Source organism: Protopterus annectens, chromosome 3.part0, assembly GCF_019279795.1.
Source record: "Protopterus annectens isolate FY-2018-M chromosome 3.part0, PAN1.0, whole genome shotgun sequence".
In the NCBI taxonomy this organism is placed as follows: domain Eukaryota; kingdom Metazoa; phylum Chordata; order Ceratodontiformes; family Protopteridae; genus Protopterus; species Protopterus annectens.
Window position 1 is genome coordinate 1,418,374,506 of NC_056731.1, and position 16,987 is coordinate 1,418,391,492.

The window sequence follows — 16,987 nt, forward strand, 5'->3', positions numbered from 1 at the left end:
TGAGTTGTCCACTTAGATACAATGTCTGTATATTCCACATTCTGATTTTTGTGATGTTCTTGGTGGAGAACCTTTGGGTACCTGACACCGATGTACAACATAAAACCACGAAACTGGTAAATCACAACAAACAAAAACGAAAAAAGGTACCAACTGCAGACCAAACGGGATGTTGAACCAAATGCTTTTACTTGTTAGCGCTTTCATGTGGATATTCACCGCACTTCTTCAGACAAAGTTACAAGCATGGGACATCAAGTTTATATACCTTACAAAGATAATTAGACAATTAAACAATCAATTTAAACAACAATTAAAACCTCAATTGAATCGTATAATAAGACAATTACTAAAAAACATATATTGAAAAGTTAGTTTATAAAAAGTTTATAAAGAACAAGACCAACACCTAATTTTCTAAAAAATTATATGTATATAATTATACAGTGTACTATGAATCAATATAATACTACATAATATGTATATAAACTAAATAAATTATGCTAATATCTGGAACAACAGAATAAATTAATTATCTCAAAAGAGCTTTAAGTTTCAGAAGACATTTAATTGAACAGGTCTCATTGAGACCTGGAAAAACGTAAGCATTCATTTTGAGTTGCCAAAGCAACTCTTGTTCCTCAAGTAACAAATTCCAAGGCCCTCCTCTAGGATCTTTATTAATTTTTTGGACTACCATGAATAAAAATTTATGATTTTTATTATCTGTGATGTGTTTAGCAAGAGCGTTAGTAATGTTGTTTTTAGAAATAGCGTATAAGTGTTCATAAATACGCTGTTTAAGTTGGCGTTCCGTCTTGCCAAAATAAAAAGCGTAACATGATTGGCAAGCTGCTAAATAAACAACCCCTTCGGTTTGACAATTGTATTTGTTATTAATAAAGTATTTTACTCCTCTAATGTAAAATGTGGAACCTGTTTGAATATGTTTGCAATAATTACAATGTCCACATTTAAACATGCCTTTATTAGGTTTATATTGTTGAACAGGGCGTTCTAATAATGTCTTTAGGGAAGGTGTTCTCTTAAAAACAACCAAGGGCTTCATGCCTAGCACTTCGCTACATTGAGAGTCTTGTAAAATTAATTCCCAATTGATGTTTAAAATATTCCTGAACTCTAGCATGAGTTCATTATATTGGGTTGATAGACTCGATCTATAATTAATGGAACCACAAGACTCCACCCTATTGTTAGCATTAGGCAACACATTATCTGAATCAGAAACCTGTATATCTATACTGTTTTTCATTAATAAAGGAGCCAGTAATCCATTTTTTCTCTTCTGTTCAACCTCTTTCATTAAATTGTTGAATAATTTACAAGGATAATCTCTATTTAGAAACATTTGTTTAAGAAAAAGACTCTCTTTTTCGAATAAGTAATCTTCTGAACACATACGTGAGGCACGGACCAATTGGCCTTTAACAATGCCTCTTTTTTGGAAATAGGGATGGTAACTGGAAAAGTGTAAAAAGGAATTACTGTACAAGGTTTTCCTGTAAATGCTAGTAACAAAACATTTTCGAAGTACATCTTTACAAATCAGGATGTCCAAAAAATGAATGGATACTTCATCTGATGTAAAAGTAAATTCTAGAAAAGATGTCAGATCATTCATTACTTTCATTAATTCCTTTATCTGTTCATCACCACCATTAATGATCATAAAGATGTCATCTTGGTACCTTGTGTACCATACTACCACTTGTTCAAATAAAACATGTTTAAACAAGTATGAACGTTCCCAGAATGCCATAACTGAGTTAGCGAAGGTGCCCCCACATGGGGAACCCATCGCAACACCTGTTTGTTGAAAATAAATTTTGTCCTTAAACATGAAATAATTATTACTCAACACCAGATCTAGTAAGCTGATAAGCAAATCAATATCATGACCAGGGTAATGTTTGAGTAAAAGAAATTCTCTTACCCAGTCAAGCCCAATATCTTGAGGAATAACAGTGTACAAATTGCTGACGTCAGCGGTGACAAACTTGTAATTACTGTTAAGGAATAGTGTTCAAATTCTTTAAGACATGCCACGAATCTATGCATATCTGTGGCTCCGTTTTCAAAATTTCTTTTAATTTATTATCGACCCATGTGGCGCATGCATACGTAATTGACTGCCTGCCGTCAATAATGGGTCGAAAAGTTAAATTGTTGACTCCTTTATGTAACTTAGGCACCCCAAACATAACTGGAGTAAAGGGTGCTGGCATGCTTAAATAGTGATATAAATCTAAGGAAATACTCCCTTCGATAAATAAATCACTTAAAGCATTCCTAATTTTTTGATGTGCTTGATTAAGCTCGTTTTTAGAAATCTTTTGGTAATTGTCGGATGACAACATTAATTCCATCTTGTTGTAATCGTCCTCGTGCATGAGGACTGCTCCCCCGCCTTTATCGGGTTTCATAACCCGTATTTGATGGTTCTTGACTAACTGAATCATGCTAGTAACCATGAAGTTCTTATCACAACTAGAAATAGATTGTTTGTATAAACCCCTCAAATGAATTTCCGAAATTTTTTCAAAAACTGCCAAATTGCTATTGAGGGGTGGGTTGTATGTGCTAGGTACACGTTCATCATTTAAAATATGATTACATCCTTTAAATAATACATTTAAATTTAATTTTTGTGTATAGCTTTAAATCACATAACACCCGCCCTATATTCAAGTTGTTAGGTAATGCGTAGTTGAAACCCTTTGCTAGTAAGTCAATAAATTCCGTAGTGGGTGAAAAAGAAGTATAATTATACACTTTAAAATCCATGTTACTATTAGAAACAATTGTAGGCATACCATGCAAACAGTCCGTTGTTATTTCTTGCGTCGGTTGTAAACCTTCCTGTTTTGATTTCTTCTGTTGTTCTTGTTTATGTTCGTTTTTGTATAATTGCGATGTTGCTGTTGAAAACCCGAGGAAGATGAACCTTGGTTATTCGCCCCATTTTTTTTGATGGTAGATCCTTTCACTTCGTCTAACTTCAGATGATGTATTTCCACTAGATTGCTGTTGTTCCTCTAACAATTGTGGGAACTCTTCTAAATCTACTTCAGACGCCCTACTGGCATCGTGATTGTCATTGACAGTATGACGTAGACTATCTTGAGACGAGGAAACCGTTATATTAAAAGTGGGTGGATCAGGATATGCCGTCTGCTCATCGTATGCTAACTTGTCTCTAATAAATTTACGCTTCTTCGTTTCATTTATTTTATTTAATAATGAATTTATACTGATGAAAATTCTCCCATAATCATACTCATAACGATGGAAATCGTTGTCATCTTTGATTTCTTTTTCAAGAATTTCGAGTTGTGCCTTGAGATCTAACATTTGAGTATTATAGGCACCTATAAGAAGTTCTAAAAAATTCAAGCCTTGTTGATTGAAGAAATGAATTAATTGTTTATGAAAAGCTGAGTTTTTAATGACACCTGATGGATACTTCCATTGCCTCAACCCTTTAGGCACAATGCTGTGTTTAATGCACTCACGGAAGTATGAAATCTCAGCTTGTAATTTCTTGTATTTCAACAATGCTACATCGAATTGTTTCAACCTAGAAACAATGTTAATGTTGTTGTTATGCATTTGTTGATCGGTAATATCAATCTGTGAATTATTTTGGGACATATTGTCCGATGCATTGATAAATTCATGTAACAAAGGAGGACCGTTGTTGAATAAATGCATGTTGCCATTCCCCAGGTATTCAGTGTTACCTGAATTGGCGCTTTGTCTAATAGGTTGCGCAGGAGGGATACTGTCCATTAAATTAGAAACTGAATCTAGTTGTTCCAGAGTGTTTTCGCCTTGAGTAGACCTCGGGGCGCTAGGAATTTGTTGAAAAGCAACCCCTGTCCTCTGGCGAACTGCAGGCATAGAGCCGGAAAACCGGCTATTGAATTGTGTAGCCAAATCGTCAACTCGTTGGGTAAGGCGCTGAATAAGTGCAGTTAAATTGCCAACTGAATTCGTATCGTCATTAACAGCCCTTCCCGAGTCGGTGTTGGAAGGAAACATCTCCTGGGACTGCGATGGTTGGATACCGATACTCTCCGCCATAAAACCACGAAACTGGTAAATCACAACAAACAAAAACGAAAAAAGGTACCAACTGCAGACCAAACGGGATGTTGAACCAAATGCTTTTACTTGTTAGCGCTTTCATGCGGATATTCACCGCACTTCTTCAGCATTATTGCAAACATATTCAGCATTATTGCAAACATATTCAAACAGGTTCCACATTTTACATTAGAGGAGTAAAATACTTTATTAATAACAAATGCAATTGTCAAACCGAAGGGGTTGTTTATTTAGCGGCTTGCCAATCATGTTACGCTTTTTATTTTGGCAAGACGGAACGCCAACTTAAACAGAGTATTTACGAACACTTATACGCTATTTCTAAAAACAACATTACTAACGCTCTTGCTAAACACATCACAGATAATAAAAATCATAAATTTTTATTCATGGTAGTCCAAAAAATTAATAAAGATCCTAGAGGAGGGCCTTGGAATTTGTTACTTGAGGAACAAGAGTTGCTTTGGCAACTCAAAACGAATGCTTACGTTTTTCCAGGTCTCAATGAGACCTGTTCAATTAAATGTCTTCTGAAACTTAAAGCTCTTTTGAGATAATTAATTTATTCTGTTGTTCCAGATATTAGCATAATTTATTTAGTTTATATACATATTATGTAGTATTTCATTGTACACTGTATAATTATATACATATAATTTTTTAGAAAATTAGGTGTTGGTCTTGTTCTTTATAAACTTTTTATAAACTAACTTTTTAATATATGTTTTTCAGTAATTGTCTTATTATACGATTCAATTGAGGTTTTAATTGTTGTTTAAATTGATTGTTTAATTGTCTAATTATCTTTGTAAGGTATATAAACTTGATGTCCGATGCTTGTAACTTTGCCTGAAGAAGTGCGGTGAATATCCGCATGAAAGCACTAACAAGTAAAAGCATATGGTTCAACATCCCGTTTGGTCTGCAGTTGGTACCTTTTACCGATGTACAACATGACTGCTTGCTCTGGCACTGTCATGTGCTTCAAAATTGATCCCCCCAGTTGACTAGAAATTATTGAGATTCTGCTTATCATTTCCATAGCAGTTATAGGTTTTACAAGGGCAGGTTGCTAGCCTGATGCTCAGCCCTCCTCCTTTCTCATCTGGGTTTTGGACCGGCAATGGCGGAGTAAAACTGGAGGTTAGTATGAAGAAGTAAATGGAAAGGAGAATACACTGATAGGCTAACTAAGCAGATCAGTTATCCTGAAAAAAAAAAAAACAACTTGTGCCTATGGGGTATTGATTAGTAAAATAATAAATAAATGCTAATACAAAAAATAGCTATGTGAGATATTAAAATAAGCAGTATTTTCTTTTGGCTGTAAGCACACATATGACATAATAAAACTATAAGAATTCTGATTCTGTTATATTTGTGTGTAAGGTGAGTATGATAGTCACAGAAGCATTCATATTATTGTTTCATTTATTATATGCAAAAGTTTAAGCATTAGGGCTCAACTAAGTTTCATCTCAATAACTATAGGTACTTAGTAGCTTATGAATCTGTAAGGATCTTAGCTGTACATGCCCATGGTAGTTTTTTAGCCCTTTTATCTTGTGTGCAAGTAACCCAAAGATGGGCAGAAAAAGGGTATGTTGCAATGTTTCCATGTTGTCCTATCCATGAGAGACAATGGTGGTAAACCAGGGGTGAATGAATGGTTACCCATACATTCGTCCAAATTACATTTTAATAGGTAAGAGAAGTATTTTACTTATTGCAGAGTGGAATACTGTTTCATAGAAGCAGAATTCTCCTTGATACATATCTTATTCAGGTATATAGGGCATTTAGGGACAACTTCCTCTGGGAATGTTTGGGGTTATCAAAAAGTACTAGAGAATCATCAGATAACTTATGTAGAAGATTCTATAGGAATGAGAAGTGTACTAATTGGTTCTCTGACAAAGTAGATGATGCTTGGAACAGACTACCAAATTACATTAAAGCAAGTACTAGTTTAGATATTTTTAAGAACATCCTGGACATTTATTATGGGAACAAGTGTTTTGGAATATTGGCAAGCTAGAAGAGCTTTAATGCCCGTGCTTGAAACATTTGTTTGTATGTATGTATGTACTCCTCCAATATGTTATATTTATGCTGCAGTAAAGAGTGAGATCCATTGAGCAGGTGTTTATGCCACCACTGGATTTGTGAATGTGTAATAGGCCTGACAGGATAGGATCTGTTGAGGCTCTGTACTCCTGGCAAATGTCACCTGTCAGTAGTTTCTGTAATACCAAAAAGATGGGCAAGGCTTTGAGATTTCTTATCCACTTCTAGTATATCACATTATTGTAGTACTTAAACTACTATACCTACTTCTTAATTAAGCACAACCAAATTTCCATTCCATCTGTACTTCTAAATTTGATTATCCCGTTATACTTCACTGTAATGTATTTTTTAAAATACTCCTACCTATCTTATACATCACCTTTCTGTCTCTAAATTGTAAGTACAGTGCTATATATTAATGTTTGTAGAAATCTATAGAAATTGTATTATACTGACTGCTGTGCTATGCATACACTGTAACTGCATTTTAAAATGTGTTATTGTAAATATTGATTGCATTATATTTGTTACCCTGGAGCTTTTCTCCCTGAGCCTCCACTGAAAACGGTCACCTGTGCCCAGTTGGACTTTCCCAGTAAACAAATAGTCCACATTGTTTTTTTTATTATTTAAGTCCCTGATTTGCTAAATGAGAAAGCATGGTCATTGCAGTTGTGACAATTTCTGGGGCAAGTGCATACTGAAGGGGACATTATTCTGAATGATTGGCTTAATGAATGGTGAGTCCAGTGCAATAATCACATCCTTGGACCTGGACACCATATCTTTCGATATAAGCTGCACGATGAAAAAGGACTTCCTTACAATAGTGGATATGCATTATTCAGTGATCAAAGGGCAGTTCATTGTCAACATAAGTTCCTAGATCTCTGGCTAAGATTTATTCATGGAATGGAGTTACTGTTGCAAGACGACTGATATACTTGTTCTGTGACTTGATTTTTTGGCATGGGATAATGCTGTATAGAGTTAAAACACATTTGTTTTGCAAGTTCCAACAAAAGAGACATGTTTATTTTGGTTTCTCTGTTTGTTTTATACAAGCACACACATGCACGTATTCTCAGTGTCTAATTCGATCATGTCACCCTCCATTACAGATTTTAAGTCTCTCTGCCACTTTGTGGAGATAAATTTGAGGAAGAATAAATATAGATGATGATTCAGGATTTGAGTCTGCGCTGATCCTGTTAATACAGGCTTCTGTGTTTGATGATTCCAATATTTTCTCAAAAAAAACAAAAAAAAACATATAGGTAGACATACCTTTTTTCTTAAAATGGACATCATAAGCCCAGCTCTCTGAAGGCTGATTTCCTAATTTTTGCAAGATGTTGTTTTATTGGTAGTAATTAATATCCTCCCTACCTTTTTTCATCAGTCAAAATCAAAAGAAAGACTTTGTTGCACAATTGACATATTCAAGTGAATAGAGCAATTATGAAATGCAGTCCTGTGACTAGTTTAACTATTTATTTTTGACAACTCCGACCTTATGAATTGTTCTTTCACTTTTCATTTCTGTCAAAACAGGTTTTCCCGCCCTGAAACATATTACGCATGTTTGCATGAATCAACCTTTAGTGCGAGTGTCAAACATTAACTGTGCTTTTTTTTTTTTTTTTTTTTGCAGTAGGATTTTAAAGCTGTTCGAAAAAAGCATTGAAGGTGATGTTGCAATAATATGTTTGTGTGCTGTTTGAAGTTGGGGCATTAACTTTTAAAAAGGAAATATTTATGTGTTGCTTTTTATTAGCAATAATACTTTAGCATTCATGTATCCTGGGGAGGCTGTACGTTTATTGGAAGAAAATCAAGAGGAGGTAACAAAAGTAAAGAAGACTTGCTTGTATATTTAAACTGTTCCTTGGAACAAATAACTGTTTTACATATAATTACAAAAAGTAATAATAAAAACTAACAAATGCAAAACAGCACACAGAATTCACCATCTCCAAACATAGTTGTGTTTATCCTATTATAACAATGAACAACTGCCAGGAATAGATGTTTTTCATAGTATTTGTGTTAGAGAAATAGGAAGGGAAGCATGTCTTCAGTTTTAGAGATTCATGTTGAAGACGGTTAAAGTTACAGTCTGTGTTGAAGTGTATATGTATGTGTGTGTGTGTGTACGATATAGTTAGATGTGTGTGTGCGCACGCACAAACACGCACACTCTCTTCAGTAAACAGTCGATCCAGGTGCAGAAAGCTGTAACATATACACACCATAGTGAGTATTCATGATCCAGCTGACAGAAATCCAGACTGCTCAAGTGCAAATTCCCCTAACCACTATGTCCCATAGCATTGTAATAATGTTTACGCATATCATCTACACTACAAACTCGAGCTTAGCTGGGTTTTTCTTGCAGTTTTTACTGAATTGTTGGTCTGTGTCAGCTTCTTACCCTTTGGTTTGGATGTTAATTGGGATATTTTGTAAGCATCTTAATGTTTATGGGCATCAGCTATGTTTTTAAAGTATAGCCAAATAATCCACTTATGCTGTGCTGATGAGGTCACTAAAAAGGCTGACATATGCATGTCCAAAGGTTATGGAGTTTGGCTTTACTGGCCAGAATTTATCCATAAACAGTTAAAAGGACAAAAGCCATTGATATTCAGAAGCTGTGTAGCTGAAACATTGTCATTAAGGGGTCATTTGCATATTTCCCATGGGCCTCCGTTACAGGAGGTTTAAGCAGTCACACAGTCAAAACTCTAGCTTCGATGTTTTTTTCTTGCAGTTTTTTACTGAATGGTTTATCTTTGTGACATTTTATCCTTTAGTGTGTGTGTGTGTGTATAGATTTTATGTGGGTTGCCCCGCATAGATTGATTTTTATTTAAATCAACCTCTGTTTGTCTACATACTTTGGTGAACAGATGTACTAGATCAACAGTCTGCAAGGTAGGGAGGGTATATACTCTTTCCCTGGGGATTGAAAGATCTTGGAATTAGTATATATATGTGTTTCATTTTGCATGTTCAGAGGATTAGCCTTGGAGTATGTATGGTGGTGGAGTGTCAGTGTTTAGCATGTCTACGTTTGTGTAGATTGATTAGTAATAGTAGATCCATGTATAATATATATGTAGACACACACACACATATAAAATGTGTGGGCACCAGTGTTTTTTTTAGTTCATTTGTTAACTTAAAATTTCAAAATAACAGCATGATATTTTAAGATAATAATTCTGTTACATTTTTACTGATTCCATCTTTATTTTTTGTTTTTAATTTTTAATCATGTGTTAACAAAAGTTATACTTGTAAGCAGTTCTTTTCTTCCCAAATATATGCTTCCTGTAACTAATGAATTTATTGTTTTGCGATTAAAAATAAGCTTATTATAAGGGGGAGGAGGAAACAGGACCACAATTATTGTGTGTGTGTGTGTGTTGCTATATTTATATAAAATGTGTGTGTATCCTGTTGTCCAGTTAATGTTTTTAAGGTTATCTGCTATCAGTAAGCTTTCTTTACTTAACAGCAGAAATGAGCTCTGACTTTATTGTTTACTAGTGTAGAAATTGTCAGCAGTTGGAGTACTATATATTCATTATTGTGTCTTGTTTTGCAGAAAGGGGCTTTCTAGTGATGAAGGGGTTTAACTGGCAATCTTAAGTGATGAGGATGCATATGTAGTTGATGCATGGTATGAAAATGTACTTTGTCTTGGGTACTTGCCTGTGCCTAAGTGGGAATGTCCATTTAAAAAGATGCCAAATGCTGGCTGAGGGAAATGATAAGCCCAAGCTTAAGATCCATCAAGGGAGATCTTCTTTGAACATCAACCAGTGCAACAACATGTATTTGTTTTTAACTATTTACATAATAACCAAGAGCTCTCGTAGTTAAGTGTAATCTTTCTTAATACTGACTATGCCCTTGATAGTACATCCATCATGAAAATCTGCAACTAACAGTTAAAAAAAGCCTATTAGTGATTTTATTTTTCCATCCTCTCACGGCATCCTTGTATCAACCTTCAGACATGCTGCTGACTGCAAATCAGATATGAAGCACATGTACGTCTAAGAATAGTGCAGCTTCTGCTTATGAGTGTATACTGTTCATTGCATATACATTGTATGAAAGTGTATTCTAAATCCTGCCCAATATGATCAAATATTTGGTGGTGCTTTACTTTTAGAACTCCCTGACTATTCCTTGTAAACCACACAGAATGACTTTTCCTAACTAGGTATCAGGCTTTGGAATTGTGTACTGGACACATTCAACAATGTAAGAGATCACTTGCTGTTGAGAGAGCAGTTACTTAATCATCTGCCTTCTGAACAGTGCAAGTGTTTCTCAAATACAAGAAAATTTAGAAGAATATTGTATGTGAAATGTTCAAATCCCCCGGGATTCAGTCAGTGGCACCCAGCTTTTATAGGAATGCATTATCTTCCTTCCACTGTACCTGTTGTCTACTCACTCATACTTGGGTATAATCTGCCAATGTCTACAAGCAGCTATTAGTATGTGAGTATCTTTGTCCTTGTATGCTTATTCATTGCTGTGTAAATTGAAGTTATGTTTTTGTTCAGCTGTTGTTTTGTGAATTCATGCTTGTTCTCTAAATTTTATAACCTCTTTCGAACTCTGGCTCAGATCCAGAGAGAATTTTACTTTGCTGTTCTGGAAGATAAGTTTGTCGTTTTATACTAGTATTGTCGTCTTCTGTGCATCCCAGTGTCCATCTCCATCTTGCCCTACATATGCCTTGCAACATTGCTTATATAAATACGCATAAATAATAATTGTACAATCCCTGTACACCGGTGTAGCTGGTAGTATCCTTATGCAGACATTTTGTTGCAGTTTTGTTTTCTAGATACATTTTCCTGCTATGAACCTAATTTGCCTGAATTTTGACTGCTCTTATGACTTTGAGTCTCTTTTTACCTTTTTCACCGTGGCTGGCATATCAGCCCTACTGCTGAATTTTTATGTTATCCACATAAGCGGTGAAGTAACTTTCTAACACTGTTAACTGTCATCTGTTAAGATTGACTAGAGTTTTCTTCATTAATCCACTGCTGGGCATTCCTGCCCCGGAGAGGGCCTGGGGTAGTTTGGACTTGATATCAGGCACAATCTTAATGGTGTCTTTTCACACCTAAGGATGCTTGAGTTGCATGGATCTCTGTGATGTCAGTGGCATCACTGCTACCCTTCTGTTGCCTTTATACATTTGTGGCTGAGTTCTTGATTGGGGGATCATCCTCATCAATCTTCTGGCAGGCCTTCCCTTTGTTTATCACAACCCATTGCAGATCTTAACAAATAATTCTTTACTTGGCTGTGGAGGGCAGTTATCCATGACATTATCCCAGGAGTGTTCTAACCCTTGGAGATAATAAATTATATCACCTTGTGTTGAAGGCCTTAAAGAAATACTTGCTTCTTGTCTCTCTCCCCTTATGTGGTCAGGTAACCAGTATATCATGCGGTACATAAACATGCAAGGAGGTGCAATGTTGTGCCCTTCTACAGGGAAGTGATGCTCTCTTATGTTAGTAGGCTATAAACAGGGGAATTCTTCTGCCAGTTTTTCAAATCCCCAGGGACATGAGTGTGCTGACGGATGCTTTAAATCTAGCTTTGCCCATCTCCTTTAATTCTGGATTCAGGGGTCATTCCTGGTTAGAGCCACAAGTGGGTCCAGAATGCAACCTGTTTGACACCCTAAAATATGTTACCCTTTGTCTTCTCTTTTTATTGTAGTAGGGCAAGTGGGAAATTACAGTGAAAAGTTTCTATTTCTCATAACATGAGAGGTTGTTGTATACCTTCTCAGTTTTCCATCTGATTCCATGCCTCATTGCAAAGTTGAAGGAAGGAAGACCAAAACACCTTCATCTTGCCACTTAATGGATTAGAAGGAAGTTAAATTCAGGACCCAAAGGTCCTAGCAGTGCAGATAAGCTTTTTAATCCTGGCTGATGATATCCACTATTGCTAGCTCGACAGCCAGATGCATGTCAGAGCCTGGATACTGGTGTAGATCCTCTAATTCCACTGATATTGTGTGACATAACTTCTGAAGTTATTAATGGCTGACAGGAGACTGTCCACTTGGTAAGCTTATACCTCCAAGTAAAAATGGTTCGCAGAGCAGTACCCCATAGTCCCACTTTGGTTAGCCTGCTTATTCTTACTTGCCTCAAATACATGTATGATCTAGTCAGCTATTTGTGCATATCATGACCTTGTGTGGAGGTAGAATTCTGGACCAGCAGCGGTTAGTCAGCCAGTTCCTTACAGACGTTCTGCATCTTTAGCCCCCCACTGAGGAAGTTTCTGTTCTCATAGGACCTGAATTTGGTAGGAGGCAAGCTTTACCTGTCCACAATTTGAGCCTGCTAACTCAGAAAATTCTGATGTCCTTCTGTTCAATGTTGCAGCAGTATTTACATATGGGTTATATTCCACCCAGACAACCCAACGTCCAGCCTGTATACAAAAGCTTAGAGCCACTGCCTGTACCTGGGACGTGGCACATAGGCACAGACAATGCCAACCATAAAAGTGACATCTGCATGTACCATATTCAGAACTTTTTCGCCGTCATTCGGAAAGGTTGACTCGTACGTTCGGTCTGCCATTGGATCCCATTGGTTTATCTTACTGATTCAGTTAAGTACCCTATAGGGGATTTAATATAGTGCTACTGCCTTTTGTTTTGTTAATGTCATCCAGGAAGGGCAAGTGTAGGTGTGGAAAGCAAATTTCATATAAAGATAGTCACAAGCTGTACTTGTTTTGCTTGGGGCCTACTCACGACTACCGGTCCTGCTCTATTTGTCAGGCCTTCTTTCCCAAAACATTGCAAAGTTGTCTGTTGGCTTTGAATTTATACTTAGAAAACCAAAGACTCAAACTTCTGGCTAGGGACAGTATGGAGGGCTCCGCGAGTACTTCTGAGCCGTTTGTGAAGAGGAAGGTCAGCAAGGCTAGGCCTGAATCCTCTTTAGCTGCGCCTGCTCTCTCATACCCCTTGAGGTTGATGAAAACCTGGCAGTATGATCAGAGGTAGGGTCCACTCCCTTTGCGGGTACCAGGATGGAAACCATCAGGAGTGTGGATCCTAGCACAGCCGATGCTATGCAGACGTCTGGTTTGGATGGCTTGGGGGAACTGTGGCTAGTGATTGCAGAAGACACAGGAACTGCTCCAGCTTCCTTTTCCAAAGGACTAACGGAAGTTGGGCCTACGTCTGCCTTTTCTCTTCAACAGGAAAAGCTTATGAAAAAGAAGCAAAAGACTAGGCATGCTCCCGCTCCTTCTACCCCAGTGTCAGATATGTAAGTTTTTTCGCAGGGCCTTAAGGCCCTGATGGCTTTGAGACCTGCGGCTTTGACTTCACCCATAGCAGGCCCGGCCTTTGCTTCTTCTCCAGTGCAGCCATCTGGAGTCAAAGGCCTTGTTTCAGGACAGCCTGCAAAACTTCTCATTCATGATACAGATGCTGAGGAGTCTTCATCTGATGAAGACTCCTTTGCGTACTCCACTCAAATTCCCTCTCCTCTGGAATATGCTTCCTCAGTGGAGGAGTCTAATGAGGGGGATTCTCCCATGGAAGAGCTTTCCTTTGGGGAAACTAATAATAAAATGAAGGAGTTTTTTTAAGTGGGATTCCTCTCAAATCTCAGAAGAACAGAAGAGATATTGTGAGCTTCTACAGGTGGAGGCCCCTTGAACCTTCAGCAGTCCCTCCAGTACTGCCAGCCTTTCTAGATGTTTTCAGAGCTGCATCTAAGACCCCTGACTCCATAGCTGCTGCCCCAAAGAGACCTGATAATTTCTATAAGGTCCCTGAGGATTGTAAATTTCTTTTTAAATGCCCCTCAGCTGATCCTGCTGCGGTTTCCATTATCTGAGATAAGTTCTCATGGTTATCTCCTTCTACCAAGTTGCTCCATTCTGATAAGGAAAGTAAAATTTTGGAAAGGTTGGGCAAGAAGGTATATACCTGTTCCACCTTGGCTATCAGGGCAGTTAATTACCAGACACACATGTCCAGGTATCCTCTGACTTTGCTTACTCAGTCCACCCAGGCTCTTTCCCCATTGCCAGATTCAGAGGCTAAGTCTTTGGCCCTTTCTGTCCTATCATCCTCCTCTTAGGTAGCTAGACACTCTATCAAGTGTAGTTACAATGCAGAGGAGGCCACTGCCAGAGCATCAGCTTCTGCACCTGTTTTAAGAAGACATTCCTGGCTATGTCTCCAGGTGCTTCCTGATGCCATTAAGGCAAAATTGCTTGGTACTTCTCTTGCCAATTCCTCATGGTTTGGAAAAGCAGCTGCAGAGTTGTTTAAATCACTGCAGGAAAAAGGGAAGGAACTCCAGGATTTGAAACACCTACTGGTTTCACCAGTTCCAAAATTTCATAGCAATTTCCCTGCCAAGACTTCCTTTGTCAGGAAACTTGCTCATTCTTCCACTTCTGTTCGTTTTAGAACTGCAAGCCCTCCAGGAGGCACCCACAGGCCAAGGCTGTTACTCCTACAGCTGCTGTTCTGGCCCCTCCTTATCAGCTTTTTTTAGCCCAGGCAAAGTCCTCTGTGATGTCTTGCACCCTCTTCCAAGTCATAATGCTCTGTCCCTTTGCCTTTTCCTTTCAGCTTGGATTGAGATCACTCCGGAATCCTGGGTGATTTCAGTTATCCAAAACGGATACTTTGTGACTTGGAAGACCCTCCCTCCTTTTCAGGGAATACCTCAGCCTCTCCCCAGTCAACTGCATCTGTTTTCCCATGATTCTGGATCAACTTTCCAAGCAAGGTACCATTCATTCTGTCCCTCAAGACCAGCAGGGAAGGGGATTTTATTCCAGGATGTTTCTAGTTCCAATGAAAGATGGCCCTTTGGAGACCTATCTTAGATCTCTCCCTGTTAAACACTTTCCTGGTTGGTGCCTTCTTTCAGTATGCTATCCCTACCTACTCTTCTGCCCCTAGCCCCCCCCCCCCAAGCCTTCTTAGCTTCTCTGGATCTCAGAGATGCATACCTGCATATCCCAATATACCCCCTCTTCAGAAGAGTTTTGAGCTTCTGGGTTCTTTGCACTTTCAATTTACTGCCTTGTCCTTTGGTCTTTCTACTGCTCCAAGGGTATTCACAAAGTGCCTAGCCCCAGCCATTCGATATTTAGATGATTTGCTTTTTCTGGACAGCAGCCCAGACCTCTTAACTCAACATTTGAACCTAGCCGTCCATTTTCTGCAGGCACTGGGTTTCACAATAAATCTGAAAAAGTCATGTCTCACACCATGTCAGGATCTTATATTCCTGGGGTTGCAGGCTTTGCACAGATTTGATGCTGGTTTTTCTCCTTGTGGAGAAAGCAACCCATCTCAGGGCATTCATGGAGGCTCTTCTGCCTCTTCCTTCCATCACGTTCATGGAGTTTCTGAGGGAGTTTAAGTGGGATTCCTCTCAAATCTCAGAAGAACAAAAGAGAGAGACCCTCTTTCCCAAAACCAAAGCTGGGCTCATGGCTTCTACTATTTCCATGCTGCCCTTTGCAAAGCTACACATGAGAAAGTTCCAGTGGTTTCTCAATACAGTTTTGCCCAGCATGCTCATTCCTTAAATGTCATGATTCCTCTCCTTCCCTGTCTGAAAGAAGAGTTAGGTTGGTGGATGCAGCAACTCAATCAGAACCCTGTCCTACCTCTTCAGGTTCCTCATCCAGCTCAGCAGCTCTTCACAGACACCTCAGACTTGGGGTGGGGAGCAACCTTTGCTTCCAAGAAAGTTCAGGGGCTTTGGTCCCCTTCTCAAATTAATGAACATATCAACATCACGGAAATGAGGACTTTACTTTTAATGTTACAGACCTTTCACCCCTCTATTCCCGCCAGGATCCCTAAAGATCCTTACAAACAATACCACAGTCCTTTGATACGTATACAAGCAGGAGGGCACAAAATCTTATCTCCTCTGTCATTTGTCCAAAGCTTGGAAACTGGCTGCCTTATACATGGTAACAACTCTGAATGCTGTGTACCTTCCTTCAGCTCAGAACTCAGTGGAAGACACATTAAGCAGCTCCATGACACAATCTTGTGAGTGGATGCTCCACAGAGATGTGTTCCTGGACTTGGTTGACCAGTGGAGTACCCTAAAACTGGACCTATCTGCCTTACCATGAATAGACGACTTCCTCGCTTTTGTGCCAGGGCCCCTCATCCTCACGTGTGGAAGGTGGATACCCTGTCATCCTCATGGAAGGGAAGGTTTCTCTATGCATTCTCCCCTTCCCCTTAATTTAGAAAGTCCTGTTGAAAATTCTGCAGGACAAACCAAAAATCTTGTTAGTGACTCTCTTTTGGCCAAGACAGCAATGGTTCTCTCTCCTTCTGCAGTTAACCAAAGGTAATCACTACAAGTTACCTCACTGTCTGGACTTGCTCACTCATTACAAGGGATCATTGAATGTTAAGTTGTCTATCTCGCCTTCATTCTTGCTGGATGGGTTCGGAGCCGATCCTCGGCTCCGACTTGGCCTTTTACTAAAGCTCGAGAGCTATTTACTGGCTCGAGGCCTCCCCTTATCTCACAATGCTAGGCGTCAGATACCCAGATCTCGTTTGCCGCTTCAGCTATGAGATTGCGTTTTTTACCGGCTCCAGGTTGTATAATTCTTTTACTGCTGTTTTACCGTCAGTGTTGTTGTTATATTTAGATATTCTTCTCTATTAGTTTTATTAGATCGTAGCCCCTTTAGACCCCAATTAGGA

At 38.5% G+C, this 16,987-nt stretch overlaps 1 protein-coding gene across 1 annotated transcript in view; it reads left to right on the forward strand.

Moving 5' to 3' along the window:
- The window catches only part of NSMAF (neutral sphingomyelinase activation associated factor), a 2,091,028-nt gene that overhangs the window by 513,225 nt on the left and 1,560,816 nt on the right, over positions 1-16,987 (forward strand). The gene's annotated exons all lie outside the window — the stretch shown is intronic.